The sequence below is a fragment of the Prionailurus bengalensis genome, chromosome D1 (genome assembly GCF_016509475.1).
Source record: "Prionailurus bengalensis isolate Pbe53 chromosome D1, Fcat_Pben_1.1_paternal_pri, whole genome shotgun sequence".
Taxonomy (NCBI): Eukaryota; Metazoa; Chordata; class Mammalia; order Carnivora; family Felidae; genus Prionailurus; species Prionailurus bengalensis.
In genome coordinates, this window is record NC_057346.1 from 19,344,267 (window position 1) to 19,360,876 (window position 16,610).

The 16,610-nt window shown below is 43.3% G+C and overlaps 1 long non-coding RNA gene across 1 annotated transcript; it reads right to left on the reverse strand.

The window, feature by feature from the left end:
* Positions 1-470: 470 nt before the first annotated feature.
* On the reverse strand, positions 471-15,324 carry LOC122483084. The gene is made up of 3 exons (XR_006297296.1): positions 13,407-15,324; positions 12,194-12,379; positions 471-3,271 (listed from the first exon to the last, which is right to left on the reverse strand). It is a non-coding gene; the product is annotated as an uncharacterized LOC122483084 (long non-coding RNA).
* Between the last annotated feature and the right edge of the window lie 1,286 nt (positions 15,325-16,610).

Here is a 16,610-nt window from a genome sequence, read left to right on the forward strand (position 1 = left end):
GCAATGGGAAGGTCGTGAAAAGTTTGAAACCGTGGCGTGATATGACCATATTTGTGGTTTAGAGAGATTTCCCTGGCGGCTGCTTGGCGGTGTGGAGGGAAAAACTGGAGGCATGCCGCCATCGTCCAGGTGAGACACGAGAGCTGTCTTAACTACAGTCGAGCAGAAGATGAAGAGAAGCAGACGGACTTGGAAACAGAAGAAGGGAAAAGGTACATGTCTTTCCTGATGGATTAGCCATGACAGTTGAAAGGAGAAAAGACAAGGACCACACCTTGCTTTCTGACCTGGGTAGATGACAGGGCTGTTTATTGAAAGGCAATATGGGATTGTTAGCAACGGTCTCTAAATTTACGTTTTCCCATCGCATCAGATTAATTGCTCCTCGTGGATCCTGAAACTAGCTTTGATAAACACTAGTGAAAACAAACAAATTATGAGAGCACGCTCTTCCAAGAAATCAACACAAGTTCACAGTTGATGCAACGTTGCTTTTATTTGGGGATTCAAGGGACATACGACAAAGTCTCAGAAAATGTCAACAAAGTCACATTTTGTGCTTGGCTACTCACTTAATGAGAACTGTGTGAGATAGGGCCAATAATCGTCATTTTGAAAACAGGACGGCCTGAGCCACAAGGAGGTCTAGGTCTGACACTGCCAGATTTTGAAGTGGAAACTTACAACAAATATTCAGGTGCTTCCAAATGTCTAGATGTGTGTCCTTAAGTAGATGCAGTTTAACTGACTCCTTCGAGACAGAATTGCATTTGGGAACTGTGTCATCCAGCTGACCACTTTATTAATCATTACTAAATGCCAATTAAATGCGAAGGATCCGGTGAAAAAGAGTGAGATTTCCTCACTTCTAGCTTTTTATGGCTGAAGTATTCTTGAGTTAGTTACATGGATAAGTGAGGATTAAAATAGCAAATAACCATTGATATTTTCAAAAACATAAGGACTATTGAAACAGTCGTGTATAAATATTCATGCAGAAGCACTGACAAATACATACTGCGCATAAAAACGGATAAGGAAATGCTCATTAGAAGACCCGATTGGTTTAGGTGAACTAAGAATTCCAAATAACTTAAGAAGAGCATTGGAGACACGGTGCACATAATTTGAGCCATTATGTGTTCTTTGGGGGTGGACCATTGACAATGTCTACATCAGAAGATGTCAGTTCATACCTGGCTAGTTTTCACGTTGAGGTGGGAAGCGAAACAGGTGCAAAATGGAAACAAGCTGCTAGGCGCAGTCCCCCCCTCCCCCCCCCCCCCCCCCGATCACCCAGACAGAACACTTTCCTTGATCAAATTCAAGTTCATACTTCATGTAGGCAGGGTGGGGTAGTTCAAGAGCCTCGGAGAGGAGACTGGACAGCCTGGTTTCTGGACCTAGCTCTGCCACACTCAAATGTGTGAGCTTCCTGCAAGCCACTCACACGTTGATTTGCCGTCTGTAGAAAAGCACGTTGCAACAGATGACCTTTGAGTCTCCCCCCTCCTTTATTAATCCTCAGGGATTTTAGATTTTGTGCAGAACAAGGCGAACCGTTTCCTCAACGTCTGGCGAAAAAACAAACAACACCCTAAAATGCTGAGAAGCTCTCTTCCCCAATTCTGTCAGTTTTCTCCCATGAAAAAGTCTTTCGATCGTTCTAATGTCATTTAAGCAGAAAACTGAAAAATTTGAGGGGATAACTGAATGTCATAGCTATTTGTTCACCATAAAGAACTATCGGGGAATACGGAAGTGGTAACACTGCAACACTGACCACAATATTGGGACTTCGTGCTTCAGATCATGAGATTTACGGTCACAATTCTGAGTGCGGACCCTGTGCGTGGCAGTTTGGCAAGTTACTTAATCTCATTAACTGTTAGCTTCCAAACAGGGATAATCGTACCTATCTTGCAGGGCTGTTCTGAGCTGTAGGCTTAAGCGAGTTCATATGTCAAATGCTTAACACACATTAAGACCTCGATAAATACTAATTGTCATTAAGTGAAAAGAAAAATCGTAAGTTCTCATATTACCACCAATCACTCCCACTTGCTTTTGTGGAAAATAAGATGGTATTTCTAGGTGACACCCAAGGTGGGAGAGGGGACGTGTGTGTGCAAAGTCCTTACCGTATATGTCTATGTATGCTGGCATTCAATGTCAACTAGACACGTATACTCATAATTCCCAATATTCACCACGTAGATTCCTTCCTCCATGGCTTTGCTCACATTGCATTCATTTAAAGCAATCTACTCTCTCTTTCCTTTCCATTTATCTAAATATTTAATACCTCTCCCCCCTTTTTTTGTAAGTAGGCTCCACGCCCAATGTGGGGCTTGAACTCACAACCCTGAGATTAAGAGTCGCATGCTCTACCAACGGAGCCAACCAGGTGCCCCTAAATCTTACTATCCTTTAAGATTCATCTTGTGTCTTCCTCCTTTGGAAACTTTCTTCCCTAAACAGGCCAGGTTTGCCCAGATTATGGTGACCTCCTCTGAACTCTTTGCTTATTATCTCTTGAGTTTTACTGTGGTCTTAACATCAGTGCACCTGATTGGTTACTATCTTTTCAAAAGTTTGTGTTTCTCGGTCTCATTAAATTGAAACTCTTTAGAGGCAGGGATCGTGTCTCAGCGAACCTATTTTGCTGGATTAAAAGAATGGTTGACTGGTCTGTGTCAGGTGGGATAATGTCCACTATGTTATCCTTCGGATTGCCTCTGACTACTTTGGTATTTCGAAAGTACTTTATGTTCCTTCAGGTCACTCTTAAGATCAAACGGTGTGTGGCTAAAAATCGATGTTCTTATAGCACTAATTTTGTTCCTTACCCCATGAACACCTGTGTGCAATTTTCTGTTGTAAAAACATCAACGCCTTCACGAGCATACTCATCCCGGGAAAATATTTTAGAAATGAATGTCACACTGAATTTAAATACAAACAGAGGAATACACACGAGGAAGGGAAAGTCCTTGGCTCTTTAGAAATCTAGATGTCACTGTTAAATTTTGTCTGGTTCTTGAAAACATGGTCTCCTGTTCTGAGAGTTCTATTGCCTGCAACTGCGCCATTTGGGGTGTGCTGCTTAGCAGGGAAGGTGTCTTCAGGTGATCTCTTTCTTTGTTTCAACTCCATTGTTGGCTTGAGCGTCCAGCAGTGCAGCTGTGTCTCTGAAGTTTTTGTCCTTTCCCTGGGGAGACCTTCCTGAGGAGGGGGGCTATAGGACCAGCTGAAAGGAACATCGACACAACTAAAAAAATAACAGAACATGTCACAGAAAGTTATCACATTGACTCTTCGATAAAAATAAGTAAACGTAACGATACTTTGGGGGCCGTGCTATTTCTAACTCCACGTGAAATGCTGCATCACCAGAAAGACGTAGCACTTTCTCGCTCTTCACGTCGCTCAAGGACCAGTCAAGCAACAGCACTGCTTGAGCGTGTGAGCACCCCACGCTAATCACTCTGGGAGAAAAAGCTCCGTCAGAAAAGCTTCAGGGTTATCCAACAGGCAACTTACTGAAATAGGACACGTAGGAAAACAACAAAAGAACACAGGACATTAAGGACAAATTCAAATAAATCTAAAGACCAAAGGCAAAATAAAATAATTGTGGATACAGAAGTGCTTAGCAACGCAGGGGTGAATGAAGTCACTGAAATTGTTAGGAGTTAATGTCAGTTTCTTGTGTTTGTATTTCTAGTGCCTGGCTCAGAGCACGACATACGGTGCCCACTGAAAGAAAGGAGGAGAGGAAGAACAAAAGGGAGGGAGGAAGGGAGAGACTGAAGAAGGAAGGGAGGGAGGGAGGAAGGAAGGAAGGGAAGGAGGAAGGAAGGGAGGGAGGGAGGAAGAAAAGAAGGAAGGAAGGAAGGAGGGAAGGAAGGAAAGGAGAGAGAGAGAAAAAGGGTGGAGGGAGGGAGAGAAAGAAAGAAAAAAAGAAAGAAAGAAAGAAAGAAAGAAAGAAAGAAAGAAAGAAAAAGAAAGAAAGAAGAGAAAGGTTGCTGAAAGGTACCAGTGGTGGAGAGCAGAGTGTGCGGGGAGGAATAGCAGTGTGCGAGCTCATTCAAAGACCGGGAAGCCAGGAAGAGCAGGCTTGCTTAATTCAAGGAGAGATTATACATTCGGAGTGGCTTTAGAAAATAGGGCAGGGCAATTTTCAGGAGGTCCTGAACATGTTAAGATTTAATTTGGGAAACGTGGCGTGTTAATGTGACTTTGTGGGTTTTGAAGGGAATATTAACATGATTCAGATAAATCGAATGGAAAGGGAAATGTGAAACTCAAAGCCGTCAACCCAATGGGGCAAAACAAAATCATGCTGCAAGAAATTAAATGAAGGCAGAAGGACCAAAGACTATGGTCTTAAAATAGAAAGACAGGTGCTTGTCTGGGTTTCTTCTGTGTTAATGCTGAAGGACATGGGCTTAGAAGTCAGATCAAGAATTTCCTTCTCCCACTGTGTAGCTTTTTTCATTCTTCAGCTGTTCCTCTTTTTTGTCTCTGCCCTTCCTGAAAATGAACTTCAGACTTTACTGTTTTAGCAGCAAGGCAAAAGATGTTAGTAAATAAAGTACCTGGAGGTGGAATCAAATATAACTTTAAAGGACAACTGTTGGTAAAAACAGACTCCGGATTCCAGGGTCCTGGAATGGTTCTATTTCTATACTTTAGAGCAACTTCAAAAATCCTTAAGGCTGCAAAAACATTTAGAGACCGACTCATCCAACCCACTCATCTTGCAGATAAGGATATTCGGGAAGAGCTGTATTCGTGTTTCTCTTATGCTGCAAAAGTTATTATGAATGAAATATACTCTGCAGGTGGATTTTGATGTAACGAAAGCCCTCACTGTCAGCCTTTTCATTATGCCAGCACAACGAAGGTGCATAATGAGTTAGGCACGGCAAAAGAGATACACTAACACGTATCACTGATATACTGCCACATATCTGCCCTGCCCAACTTTGGATATGTTGACGATGGGTCTCTAGATAGCAGGGACGATGTTTTTTTTTTTTTTCCCTAACACCTGAAATATAACCCTGTATGACATATTATTAACAGGTATTTTTCTGTGCTGAGCAAGCATGCAGCAACTGAGCCCGGAAGAGTAATTAAAAATGTATCTTACAGAGGTCTGTATTTTAGAACTCAGTGTTTTGTGAACATCGTTGGGGACGGGGGTCGCAAAGCCCCTGACACACGTGTGCAGGACTCACTTGTGAATACATTAAAATGCTATTAGAGTCAAGAAGGACGCTTGGCACAGTTTTGGGGGTAGCTAATAAGGGCAAGTCCTTGTATACGTGAGCAAACGAGAAGTAAAACAACGCATCGCTTTGGTGTTGCATAGATATGGCCCATGCAGAGTGCCTCCTTCATGATATGGGCCCCATTATTAAAATGACTGTTGAGGAACAAATGGTATAAAAATATGAGCCACCGTATTTTGGTGTCCAGTATGAGTCAAATGTTTAACAGATCAGCCTTCTTTGGGGCCTCTGCCTACTTAATTGGAATGAGTAATCTCTTGTATCATCTCAACATGAGCCTCCCTCGGACTCCTTTTTGTCTCCCGAACATATAAGCATAAATCGGGACGTTTGCGTAGCCTCGCTCAGGGTCCCTCCGTGATCTGATGGTAATGATTCTCCAAATTTGCATCAAGAGCACCTTCACCTTCACCTTCACCTACGGAGCGTAGAGCAAGTGCCTCGCACCAGGCTGACCAAACTCACTGTTGCACTGTCTGGCTTTTTCCTTAATGGCTAGATCTTCGGGGGTCAGCTCCTTGGTGGGGAGGGGGTCTTCAGTCCAACGGAAGACCACGTCGAGACACCAAAAGGGAAGTTGAGGTTAGTGCATAAATGACCGAAGGCAGAGTTTTAGTTATTCATCGTGTGCCATGCAAAATGGAGGAAAAATGGAAAAGAAGTTATTATCGTTATGATTTTGGTTACTCTGATTAAATCAACAAATTATTATCTCTGCCTAAAGCCATTTCCCTGGCATTTTATCTCATCCCAGTAAAGGAAATGGATTTCCTACGAGTAAGATTTACCATTCTAATATTCTCCATTCACTTCACAAATTGTCCCCAGTCTGGATGAAGAGTAAATCAGTAAAGAGTAGCAAATATTTTACAACTAGTCCCAGTGTCCACAATGATAACCCTCTTAGAGACCATTACTTTCCAACATCAAGGTCACACACATCCATTCATTCTTGCATGGGAACACAGACCGTGGAGCCCTTTTTCTCTTAGATCAATTAGCGAGGAATTTTTTTTAAAGCTGATTTTAAGAACATTCTAGTCAGGAGCCATTTCAAATGATGAGCAATACCCAAGGGGGGGGGGGGGAGGCGGGAATCTCAAGTAGGCAACATGTAAAGCCACACACAACTATATGCACATTAGTATAATTACACATTGCAAATTATATCGGATGTATCTAATATCTAATTTTTTGAAAGCTGACTCCACTTGAGATTTCAATAACAGCATCAACATCTTGCAGGTGGCTCCTTCTCCATAGTATCCAGAGAGAATGATTCCTCTAATGTGCTTACAGCCCTCAAGTAAAAGCTGAAGCTCTCCCTGAAAGGACCAATGAACAATGAAACTGGGAATATTACCTTGATAGATTAAGCAAGGGAGGGGGGAGATTCCACCAAATATAATATTCAGCATGGTTATTTATCCTCTGCCTTCTGTGCATAGGATCCTTATTTGCTTCCAGCAAGAAGAAACAAACTTAAACACAATCCTCATTACAAAACGTGGGGGAGGCTTCCCATGTAGAGTCTGAGGCAATGATATAAAAAGCTAAGGGGCTGACGATTTTTTAGAGCACCTGATAAAAGAGAAATAGGCAACTGAATGGCGGATTATATCTTTGATTGAAAACAGAGGGCCCTCCGTTAAATTCCGCTCTTACAGAACATACGATTAATCTGTCCGAAAAAGGAGGCCGGATCAAAGCTCCATTTTGAGGAACAGGCTTTTGTCCTCATCTTTCTGTATGAATCAATCAATTATCGAATAACCAAATATACATTTGTGATCTTGGGGAGTGGAGCGTATTATTCGAGTTGATTGGATCCATTTTCTTGATTCCTCCTTGAAGATCTTTCTGCTAATTAGTCAGGGTTACTATTGAATTATTTAATTATCTGCACTTTGGTGCAATGAAATATGTTGTCATATCACAGACTTTATCATGCTACTGCTGTTCACACTTAATGATGCCTCTATAGTTACCAGTTCCCTTTGTTCTACTCAGTAAGTGGTTTTAGAAAGGGGGTGGGCCGGGAAGGAGGAGCCTGGGGTTTGTAAAATAAAATCATACATTCCTGGTGCCCATGCAAAACGGTATGCATTTACATGACTCTCTTTTTAGCAATTAAGTTGCAATTCCGTTTGGAATAAGTTAAAAGGCACATGTCGGCGACTTCAAACGCAGCCAGGATGGTATTACTCCTATACCTTGGACCTCTCCCCACTGCATTTCCACTGCAGTGCAATGGTAAAACGATTTAATCTTTTTTTTTTTTTTAATCAGCAAGGAATGTCTTTAACAAGGAAGAAGTAAATTATGATAATTACTCTGAATGGTCGGATCCTTGAGCATTACTAATTAGCATTTATTGCCTGGATTATAGAACAATACATGCGAAACCGAACTACGACTGCTCTTTTGCGTTGAAGAACTGAAAAAGGCAATGGAGCAAAAAAGGCAGCATCATCAGGACTGTCGTCTGGTAGTTTCCATCCCCTTGATAAGTGGGCAAAATCCCCCACTTTTGAAAGACGCCAACGCGGCCCTCCATATTTACGGCCCATTCATTTTTTTTGTGTTGGGCACATCTTTCCATAGGATATCGTAGTCATGAGAGGCTAATGAGAGGAGAAACATTTTGGCCGTGATGTCATCTGGGGACAGTTTTATCCATTGTGAGAGTTTAACAATCAAGAGCACAAAACTCGCCGTTTCGGAAAATATACATTTTGCTGCAGACATTCCGACTTAAAAAGGAAACAAAGAACTCAGCTCTTAGTAAACAGAATTTTACATCCACCTCCCCACTTTCTCCTAGGAGGACTACAGTTGCAAAGAATTGAGAAGAGGAAATTGGCATGTAGTGCAAAAGCCTTTTCTCCACCCCCCCCTCACCCCCCCCCCGCCCCAACGCATCACGAATTTGTAACAAAATAGATTCTGAAATTAGAAATAAATGAGATCTTAATCAACGGAGCAACATCGGTCGTGGAAATAAATGCCACTCAAATAATCTGGCAACTGAAATTCCCCAATAACCCAGCAGGTAGAAGAGAAAGGGAGGAAAATTAACCATCCCTCACCCCCCCTCCCCACCCTGCAGCATCGTGGGTTCCTCCACACCCCAGTACAGGGAATGAAGAGGAAAGGACCCGGTAAAATATAAAGCCAGTACTAAATACAGTCGCTAGTCTTCCCAGTACCTTCCATGGATTCCCTCCCCTGATCCCTTTTAGTTTGAAAGAATAAGTTTGACTAAATCTGTGAGGAGATTAAACAGGCTGGTGATAAAAATTAATTCTGCTGAATGAGCAAATGCGTTTGGATGGCAGAGATGCAAATAAGATAATACTTTTCTTTTCCTTTGACATACCAAGCGGATTAGTTTAGAATGTTAAATTTGATTTTATTAGAATATATTAGCAGTGTTTTAATTAATACCAATCAAACATTTTCTTTCCCTGGGGCTTGATGTGTTCCTAACGCTTTCTAAATCATCTGGTATTTATCCATCAACCCCCACCCTCCCCAACCACCAAATTACCAAAGCCTTTTGTTACATTCTTCATCATTTTACTGTATTCAACAGAAAACTATGAGCTGTTTACCTAAAGGTGTCTTGCCCATAAAATTAGTTCCCAGGTGCAGGATTTAAAATGAGTCCTGGTCGTTAGTACAGTTGATTTTTCTTTTTTTTTTTTTTTAAAGGTAGAATTAGAGACTCAAAAATAAACATCTTGTGTGTTTTTCTTTTGGGGAAAAATGTTGCAAAAGGAGTTTTGGCTGGTTCGTATTACTTGGCCTTCTTCTCAGTAGAGCTTCCTAAAGCTGTTAAATTTCCAACTGCCTTGGTGTAGAGCTGGCATTTCTTTGGAAACAGAGGCAAAAAAAAAAAAAAAAAAGGAATAAAAAAAGGAGGAGGGGGAGAATCTAGTTAAAAATATGGTGAACCAGGATGCCCTGTGAACTGAATTGTAACTGTGTGTTCCAACGAGGTGTTGCATTGCATTTCACTCATTATCTGCTCCTTTTCTCTCAAGCTTCCTGTCCTTCTGTGTCCGAAAGCTCCACTTCACGTCTTTTTCTTTTCTTCCTGCAACGCAAACCGCCCCCCACCCCCAATTCCCCGCCTTATTTTTTTTTTTTATCTGCCAAGCTGGATTTGCACTTTTAAAGATCGGTATCAATAATGCCCGGCTTGTTTCGGTGGCACTCCCCCTTTAAAAGACAGCTCTCTCTAATTGATGCGTCTGGGCTAGTCTAGACTGGTAGTGATTGAACCAACCACCAATTATGTTATTCATTTCACTGAACTTCGCTGATGGGCTCGGTGAGGAAGAAGGGGTGTTGAGAAACCTGCCCTTACACTCGAGCAGTCCCCTGCTGAAATTCAAAATCCTGTGCGTCGTTGTGCATTGCTAAATGCCCGTGTGATCAGTTGTGATGGCAACCTCAGGGCATGAGCAATCCACTTGAAAACATGTTAAAAAAAAAAAAAAAAAAAAACCAAAACCAAAAGAGCCTTGGAATTCAAACTGTATCACTTGTATTAAATTACTATCCTGTTCCCATTTAAAATCATAGAAGAATGATATCCAGCATGTTTTTATTGGCCCATGAGTCTATCTTTATAGAACTGACTGCAGATAGATTTTGACTTAGTAAAGCACCAAATGTTTTGCAAATATTTGATATGCATCATGTGGTAATATAGATCCATAAGTTAAATAGATCCCTTTCCATAATTTCCAAATACCTATGCATACACACCAGCTTACGATGGGGAAAAAAATCATTAATCCATTGTGGAGAAACCGAAGGTGACTTGAAAATCAAATAACTCTTTTCTCTGAAGCCCATTCAGGCTCCCCAAGGCTGGAAAGTAATATTTAAATAGTACAACTGCACGAGAGGTCGCAACAAAAGACGTAGTGCAATTGTTGCACGCTTCATTTTCTCGATTCAGTTTTCTGATACAAAATGGTTTCTTGACTACGGTTTGGAGTCAATGACTGAAATTGCAATAAACACTCAAAAAAAAAAAAAAAACCCATACACACACACACACAGGAAAAGAACAGTTTCCTTAACCTTCGACTACACGTATAAAATGAGGTTACAGCCAATACAAAGTCTTTAAAAGAAGAAAGCATTTGAAGTCAGGGGTGATTTAGGTGTTTCCCAAAAATACAAGACAAGTGTTGGCCCACGAATACCAAAACTGTCTAAATAAAATTGTATATGGGAGTTTTGCACAACAAAGAAAAGGTAAGTTAATGTTTCTCTTCTTCAACTAGGAGATAGATCTAAATCACTAAAATTATTCTGTCACAGAAAGTTCCGTTTTTCTGAAAACTGCAGACGAGGTAATGCTAACAAATTACCTTAAGATTATTTTAAAGGTACAGTTTGGTGTTATAAGTAACTTTGTTGGATTACATTTAAATCCTGATAAATTTTTCCACCCCTTGATTACTCCTAAAAGATACAATAATTGCATATTGTGTGCATGCTGCTATTTCTTTGCTTTCATATATTCAGAAAATGTATTTCCAACGCCTATTACCCTTGAACTCACAGCGCGTAACATTTCAAAACGGACGCCAAGCACGCAGGCTCTGTCTCTCTTATTTTTAAAATCTCGCAAAGTACCACAGATGTAATCTTCATGAACACCATCAATTTCATCCTCCCTGTAGCGTAGCAAGAGTCGAATTTTTAGCCTGCTACTATTTTAGCCCAAACTCCTGGTTTGCCCCCATCTGCGTCTGTGTGCTCACTGTCCGGCCGTATATGTGACACATACGTGTGAGGACTGAGTGTGTAACATGTCCACATGCCCGTTTTAATTGGACATGATTTTCAGGTTAACTGTTGAGTTTCAAAGTTGGAGGCACGGGGCATGCTGGGACTTCAGCTGCTATGTTCTGAGGTCAAGCACCAGGTACTGAGCTGTTCTTGTTACGCTCGGATAGTACTGCGTGTTGCTCTCAAGAAACAGACCACGGTAGATGAGTTCCCCAAGCCTTGGGCATCAGTGATACACATCCGTACGCACAGCAGCCAACACGCTCCTCTAACAGAATGTATACCTCCTTCACCAGAAATCCAGGAGAGCGGCCACTTTCTGCTCACCTGACCCCATCTAACAATGAAAACCTCTGAGCCGTGCTCCGTCAGTTCAGACAAACTTTCTTTTCTTTTGTTTTTGCTTTAAAGAAAGAAGTTCCACCCAATTTCCAGGATGCACAAGCACGACTCACAGCTCCCAAGAGCCTAACCCGTGGATTTAAACGGTAAACATCACAAGTTAGGGTCTCAGGGATTGGGAGGAGCGCAGGAAAATTGTTCTTTCTTGAGACAAAGCAAGGCAAAGCAAGAACCACAGCCAGGTTCTGTTCCAGGTTCATGACCAAAAAGGCCACAAACAGGTGGCAGGGTATTCCCTCACTCTCGAAGCTTCCTCAGGTCACAGAATTTAGAGCCCACGTAAATACGATACATTCATACGCACACACGCGCTCTCTGTGGACACATATACGTACCTGAACATACGATCGCGAGCGTATCAGAGAAAAAACGAAACAAAACAAAAAACTCTTTGACGCTTTGGGCAATCCAGTTTTACAAGGAAAATCGTATGCATAGACCCAGGAACGCCCCTGTCTTCAAAACCAAGGTCTAAAAGAAGGATCAAATGTCCTTTTGGAGCTTTTAACTTACAACTAGCACAAATGACGGTAAAGAAAATAGGAGGCATCTCTTAACCCCTGGGCAAGCATGCCGCATGCAAAATCATAGAAAATCAGGTTTTCGGAGGCAGAAGACCCAAGGCACAGGGCTTGGAGGCCGTGGAAGTACAAATACGAATAGCGTTTTAAACTCACCCATTGGAAGCGGAGCAGGGCTGCAGCCCTCGTGCAACACCATTCCGAGCAAGGGGGGGAAATGGGAGCTCGCAGTGCGCTAGCCTGGGCGAGGTGTTTCAACAGAGGACCGACATCGGGGCGGGGAGGGAGGCGGGGGCAGGAAGCGATACACCAAATCTCGAGACTGTAACTCTGTAGCTCATGCTTTGACGAGGGAGAAAAAAAAAGGCAATTTGGTGCAAGTGGAGGGAGGGACTGGGACTGATCAAATTTTGAAAATATTCAGTGGAAAAAAAACGTTTTTAATTCCCTCTCTCTCTCTCTCTCTCTTTTTTTTTTTTAAGAATGAGAAACCTCCCAAGAGCTGCTTTTAAAAAATTCCTTGCTTCTTTCTTTAGCGTGCACTTTGCCAGTCCTGCAAACGGGGGCCTCGTCTTCATCAGCTGCTTGGCTGAGGCCAAGGCCAAATCACCCAGAGCCAGCACCAGGCTGTCATTTGGGAGGCGAGGTGGGGAAGGGGTGGGTGCAGGCTGGGGAGATCCGTCTCCCCCGCCCCACTCCCGCCGCCGCCGAACCTTTGGAGCCTCTTGCCAATGTTTCAGAGGAATCAGAAGCATAATTGCCTTCTCTTGTCACAGAAGCTACCGGTTCTGTACCTGAGAGATAGTCGCTTGTTCCCATCTGCCTGGAAGCTGAGTTCTCCCCAAGCCAGGGGTTCTTGTGCCGCCTCCAAAACCGAAAGGAAAGGGAGGGGAAGTGGGTGGAAAGACTCTTAAAATTTTTCTTCCTCCTTGTGTTTCTCCCTTTCTTTCTTTTTCTTTCTTTCTTTCTTTCTTTCTTTCTTTCTTTCTTTCTTTCTTTCTCTTTTTTCTCTCCTTCCTTCCTCCCTCCCTCCCTTCCTTCTTTCCTTCCTTCCTCTTTTTTTTTTTCCTTTATTCCAGCCTAAGCAAGGTAGATGGCTGGCTAGTCAAAGAGAATGACAAAGCAGCCCCCTCCAAGGAAGACACTGGAGGGGCCCCGGGCACTTAGTAAAAATGCTAAATATTTGGTAGATGTTTCCATATGCAACTAGAAACCGTTAAAACTCCAGCCTCTCCCCTCTTCTCCCCCACTCTTCCAAAATAGAATCATAACAGCAAGACAGCTAAATGATGCCTCTTTTCCCTCTGTACAGGGTCTACTCAGCATCCCCCACCCCCCCATCTCCAAGACAACTTTTTTTTTTTCTCACCTCTGTAGGTTCTTCTCAGGCACAATCCTCCGTTCAGTTCAGGGTCTCTCCTTTCTCTCTCACTTTCCTTTTCCTCTCAGAAAGGCTAGTCCGTCATCAACCTACCTTGCTTCTCTCTCCCTGTCTCAACCTCTCTCTCCCTTTTTCTTTTACTATTAAAAATAATAATAATAATGGCCTTTTCGACATAGCAGCGTGAAGTGGCCGCCTTTGAGAAAGCACATTTAATCTTTGCTGGCTCCCCTAGGCTTCAGTGAAGAAGGAGAAGGCAAGAAAAAAAGGGAGAGAGAGAGAGAAAAAAAGATTGTAAGGGAGGCTGCTGACGGACAGCAAGCATCAGGCACAAATCAGCGACAAGTTGAATTTTCCTAGACCACACTGCCCCCTTTCTTCTCAGCTCTCTCCCTGGGCTCCTGGAAAGCCCGAGTGTCTGGTTACAGAGGCTCCTTTTGCCAACCATGGTGCAGATTCCTCGCATGCCTGCTTAAATCTCTGGCAGAATAAGGAATCAATATCCCCCCTCTAATCACCGTTAGCTCTATCTACGGCTTCCCTCCTTCTCTGAGAATCCACTTGGCTTTCCCCGCCGCTCCCCCGCCCTGCCAGGCTCCTACATACAAAGCTTGCGGTCCTGTCATTTCTCACTTCCTTCCATATCTTGGAGACAAGCCTCCCTTCTAATATCCTCTCGCGCTCGCTCTCTCTCTCTCCGTTGTAGTGTCTCATCCCTGACTCGCAGCCCCGGATGCACTAAGGCATCTCCCTGACTGCTAATGAGACCAAAAATACACCAGCAGGTCAGGGGGAAGGCCAGACATTGTATTATACGAATACAGAAAAAAAAAAAACAAACAAAACAAAAAAAACAACCCTCAGCCTGCTAGACCCAGAGATCAGGTATCACGTTTTCTAGAAGGGGTAAAAGAAAGGGGGAGGAGTGGGGGGGGGGGGGGAGAGAGAAAGGAGTGAAGAAGAGGAGACCAGGGCGCAGTTCTCTGCCTAATGGTTCCGCATCCCACCGGGCATTTAGGGCACCTATGCCTGTATGCGTGCAGGTGGAGAATTCTGTGAGCCTTGCTGGGTTTTCTTTACGGACAGAAAGTCAACAGCCCCCAAATACTTCCTTGCAATCGGCGTTTAGAGGCACGAAGAGCAGAGATTCCAAGCCCTATTTAAAATACGCACTCTATTCAGGCATGAGATGACGACAACGCTAAAAAGCTCTTTCCTTCCAGCGGCAGGCTTTGCTCCTTGACTATCTTTGCCATATGCACTGATTTACCACTTGGCTTCTGCAATGGACTCATCACTCACTGCGGCTACTCCTACCCCCTTTACTTCTACCGCCGACATTTTCCTTCTTTCTGAAGTATTTCTCCTCCAATGTCCATCAGATCCACGCACACTCCACTGATCAGCCTACAGCCCCTTGGTAATGATAAGTAATAATTCAGATGACAGAAAAGTGGCAGAAGATAAAAATGAAAGACATCTTGAGTTGAGTAGGGGAGTGTCTCCCATCATTTCTGGTGGCACGCGTTTTCGGAGCTCGGCTACACATCGATCCTGGAAAGCAGGTAGCTCCTGAAAATCGGGGTCTCTACCTATCTACACACACAGTGGGTATATTGCCATCTCCACCCGAGTTTGCTGGCCGGAATCATGCAGACAACAGGCAGTGCTGTGTTAAGTAGAACGCTGGGTCCCGCAAATAGCAGGGAAGGGAGGGAGATATCTGAGGACACAGGTTTCCTCTAAGTCGATGTTTTTTAAAGGTGGCTTCTTTGTGCTCAACTCAGACATTGTGCTTTGTCTCTCACTGGGAGACCTGCAGAAACGCAGCTGGATGCCAAGGAAAAGGAGAAGAAAAAGCACACATGAGGAGACCCAGAGAGAGGAAGAAGGGAAAGGAGAAGAGAGGAGAGGAGGGGAAGGGAGGGGAGGGGAGAGGTGGGGGGGGGGGGGACAAACAGAGGCAAAAAAAAAAAAACAAAAAACCAGACAGACTTACAATCATAGCATTGGATTCCCTTTAATACTTTGTGTGTGTGTGCGTGTCGTTATTGGGAAGGAGAAAGACATGGTTGGCAGGCTTGGGGACTGGGTTAGAATCTTTTTCAGATTTGGCTAATAGTGTGTTTGCACTAGACTGATGAGAAAAAAAGACATGCTAGAATAATCATAAAGGGTGGAGCTGTCAAAGAAAAAAATCTTTGACTCACTGGGTGCCTCCCTGTAACGCCAAGATGAATCATTCCTAACCAGAGTCGTCAATTGTCTCAGTGTGCTTGCACACGAAGGCCAGATTATGGGAATCACGTCAGTGCCCCCATCTTCAGAAAGGAAAGGTAAGCAGAGAATGGAATTCTGAGACTCCCCTAAACCTCTCTCTGTGTGCAGCCGCAGTTCAGCGCGGTTTGTCACACGCCCAGCGAATCCGCCCCTGTCTGTATTCACTCTGCTTACAAAGATATACAAATGTATGAGTTACGAAAGTTTTGCTACGAACACATCGTGTTCTCTACACAACTCAGCGACGTCTTTGGAGGATCCTTACTTCAAGCAGTTAACGCCTGACCCCAATTTCTGTGGGTAATTAGTGAGCTAGATAACCACACAAAGTGGGTAATTATTTAGTACCCAAGGGTACGCTAGAAGTGGGTAGTGGCTTTGTTAACAAAAGCACATCTCTAATTATTGTATCTATGATGGGTGTTTTAAAAATACCAGTTACTATATCAAGTGAACCATGAGAAGCAAGTGAACTGTTTTGCTGTCCTTCGCGTATATACATATGTATATTCCATCCTGGTTAATCATATTTACCTCTCTCGTACGGAGCGTTGTGAAAATTAATTAGTTAACATCTGTAAGACTCTCAGAGAGGAAATGTGCTGGAGAGTTTCTAAATACAGTATTATTATTGTTATTACTGTGTTGGCTAAGAATCCCAGGGTGAGAGGAGCTTAGGGAGTAGATTCAATAGCCCGGTCTCTGTCTTGCTTTGGAAAAATATGCTCAGATAACGAATGCAGTGAGTTTGTTTGCAGGGACCGGTCGCCTACCTAGCCGTCTAACACAGGCAGTGATAGAAAAGAAAGGTGTATGCCATTTCCTTGACAGCTGGCTCAGGAAGGACGCGTGGAGCCGGGGGTAGGAGATGGGGAGAGGGAGGAGCAGAAAGAAGTCAGGGATGGGCCTGGA